Consider the following 3,474-nt stretch of genomic DNA (forward strand, 5'->3'; position numbering starts at 1 on the left):
CAGTAAAGTTGTTCTGTGAGCAGAAAGGAATTGATGATTGTAGTGAAGGAGCAGTATAAATAGTATAGTACACTCAACAACATGTATTATGAATGCATGAACAAATGGTATTTTAATGTCACAGCTTCTGTTGAGGTAGCGCACAGCTGATGCATGCTCAACAAATTGACAAATCCAGCAGACATCCCACCCCATCCCTTTCTTTCTGTCATCTTGTTGTACCTTCAGCCTTCATAGCCATCTCCTATAGCTGCTGAACAAGACGCATTAGGAAAGGGATGGAAGAATCCACTCTAAAGGGTTGGAGGGGGGAGAGCAGAGAAGTGACTGATGGTTGATGAGGCAGCTCTCCCCCCTCCTCTGCCTGTGTCCTTGGTACAGTCCGTGTTCTGGGCAAGGCCCCTCCTTATGCGCGTACTATACCAGTCACTTTTACTGTCATGTAAATGAAGCAGAAGCTCATCTACAGTAAAAATATGGTGAGCCAGAGGGAGATGGAGGGATGGTGGCGGGGGGTGGAGGAATGGCGGCGGGGGGGTGTTCTTCAGCTGGTCTGACTCCCAGGATGGGGGAATCAATGTCATCGAGTGAGCTCTGAGGAAGAGAGGGTGAGGGGGGGAGAGGAGGACAGTGAGCAGGAGGGGGGTCATCATTAACAAAGAACAAGGGGGCTGCCGGGGCCTTCGATTAGTCCAGCCGTGCTCAATAGTGGCCCAATGGAGTTTCTCCAAGGGGATGACAGTGAGTTGTGTCGGGAGGCAACGTTAGGGAGCCAGGGAAGATAAGCCTATCACTGGGTTTAAATCTTCCAGTAAGGCTGAAAATAGGCGTTTTTTTCCCTCTGGTCCCTCCAACAAAAAGGTAGATTGGGTAGGAAGGCAAATTGCCAGGGACAGGATAAGTCTGAAGCTAGATATTAGGACAGGAAAATAAAGTGGATATGACTTTTTCAAATGGGCAATATTTTTCAGGAAATGTCTTGTTTACATGGTCTATGGGGTGCTCTCCAAGGTCTTTTTTTTTTTTACTAGGATTCAGAAACAAATCCCCATGCCATACCCTCTGGGTGAACTCCTTTTCTTCCTGGCTGTAGTAACCAGTGGACTGGCGTCAGTACACTACAGTACAGTCTCATTTTGAGCGAAGCTCCTTTTTCACCAACAGACTCAACCCTAGTCTCAGCATGTACTTTCGGTCTCTGTGTTTATTATAAACATCAAAGTCCGAAAAGTCTGTTGTTTTACTATAGTTAGTTTGATTATAATGACTTGTCTGTGACAAGACAAAAAGAAAAGCTGCCATGGAACATATGCCATGGATTTGGCCTGGAGGAAGAAAAACTAAAGAAACATACTTCCTTCACTGCTACCCTCTGCCTAGTCACGCATGTGTTTTTCCTCCAATCACCTGGAACTGATGATGCCCCAGCGGTGTGAGCTACGGTCAGAGAACCGTGGGGAAGGAAGGAAGAAGCTCAGCATCGCCGGATCAAGCCCTGCTCGTTCCCATCTCATCCTCTACGTCCTTCCCTCCTCCTCCCCTCCCTCGCTCCCTTCCTTCCTTCCTCCCTCCGCCAATCACACATGACTCCTCCACAGCATGAGCCTCACAGAACTTGGTCCATCTGTTGCAAAATAACTAAGAGAAAGAGAGAGATGGAGAGAGGAAGAAAGTGAACATGTGAGAAAGAGAACATGTGAGAAAGAGATTATGTGAGAAAGAGAGAGATGGAGAAAGAGGCAAAAGGTCAAAGAAAGTCAGTGAAGGTGCGATTTCAAGAGAGTGACATGTGATATCTGATATCAAGAGAGTGACATGTGATATCTGATATCAAGAGAGTGACGTGATATCTGATATCAAGAGAGTGAGATGTGATATCTGATATCAAGAGACTGAGATGTGATATCTGATATCAAGAGAGTGAGATGTGATATCTGGAGTGTGAGATGTGATATCTGATGTCAAGAGAGTGAGATGTGATATCAGAAGTGTGAGATGTGATATCTGATATCAGGAGTGTGAGATGTGGTATCTGATGTCAAGAGAGTGAGATGTGATATCTGATGTCAAGAGAGTGAGATGTGATATCAGGAGCGTGAGATGTGATATCTGATATCAGGAGTGTGAGATGTGATATCTGATATCAAGAGAGTGACATGTGATATCTGATATCAAGAGAGTGATACGTGATGTCTGATGTCAAGAGAGTGATTTGTGATGTCTGATGTCAAGAGAGTGGGATGTGAAACAACATCTGCAGTGACCCACAAATTGGCACTATTGCAAACAGCAGGGAGAGACCGGGGCATTATCCCCCCCCCCCTCCCCCCTCATTGAAAAGAAATACCCAGCACCACCAGTCCCAAACAACTTCCCACGGATATGGGTACAGAGAGAGAGAGAGAGAGAGAGAGAGAGCAAGAGGAAAATGTGTGGGCTCAATCTTCTCTCCCTGTTCCCAGAGGCCATGAGAACTGGCGTCATGCTGCTAGCACTCAGCCTCTCCTCTGAGAGGGAGCCTTCCAACAGAGAAGGGGGAGGGAGGGGGCGAGGGGCAAAGAGGGATATGGATAGACAGGGAGAAGCAGGAGGGAGGGAGAGAATAAAATATAGATGGAGATACAGAGGTGGTGAGGGAGGGAGAGAGAATGAAGGAGGGAGAGAGAATGAAGGAGGGAGAGAATGAAGGAGGGAGAGAGAATGAAGGAGGGAGAGAGAATGAAGGAGGGAGAGAGCGAGAGAGAGGGGGAGGGAGGGAGAGCGAGAGAGAGAGAGCGAGAGAGAGGGGGAGAGCGAGAGAGCGAGAGAGAGGGGGAGAGCGAGAGAGCGAGAGAGAGGGGGAGAGCGAGAGAGCGAGAGAGAGGGGGAGAGCGAGAGAGCGAGAGAGAGGGGGAGAGCGAGAGAGAGGGAGAGAGCGAGAGAGAGGGGGAGAGCGAGAGAGAGGGCGAGAGAGAGGGCGAGAGAGAGAGGGGGAGGGAGAGCGAGAGGGCGAGAGAGATGGAGAGAGATGGAGAGAGATGGAGAGAGGGGCCTAAACATCAGCACCACAGGTAACTTCCACAAATCTGTGAATGATCTGAGAGACAAGATAAGAAGTCCCTTCTATGCCATTTAAAGGATCTGGCTAAATGTACTTGAATCAGTTATAGAACCCCTTTATGGTTGTGAAGTCTGGGGTCCGCTCACCAACCAAGAATTCACAAAATGGGACAAATATCAAATTGAGACTCTGCATGCAAAAAAATATCCTCTGTTTACAACGTGTAACACCAAATAATGGATGCAGATCAGAATTAGGACGATTCCCGCTAATCATCAAAATCCAGAAAAGAGCCGCTTGAATTGAATTGAGAGAGAACGAGAGAGAGAGAGGGGCCAAGTGAGTGAATGAGTGAGTGAGAAAGAGAGCGAGAGAGAATGTGAGTGAGTGAGTGAGTGAGAGGTTACGAATGCGAAGGGGAGATGAGGCAGTTG

This window comes from Oncorhynchus mykiss, chromosome 1 (genome assembly GCF_057628025.1).
Source record: "Oncorhynchus mykiss isolate SJ-2025 chromosome 1, ASM5762802v1, whole genome shotgun sequence".
Taxonomy (NCBI): Eukaryota; Metazoa; Chordata; class Actinopteri; order Salmoniformes; family Salmonidae; genus Oncorhynchus; species Oncorhynchus mykiss.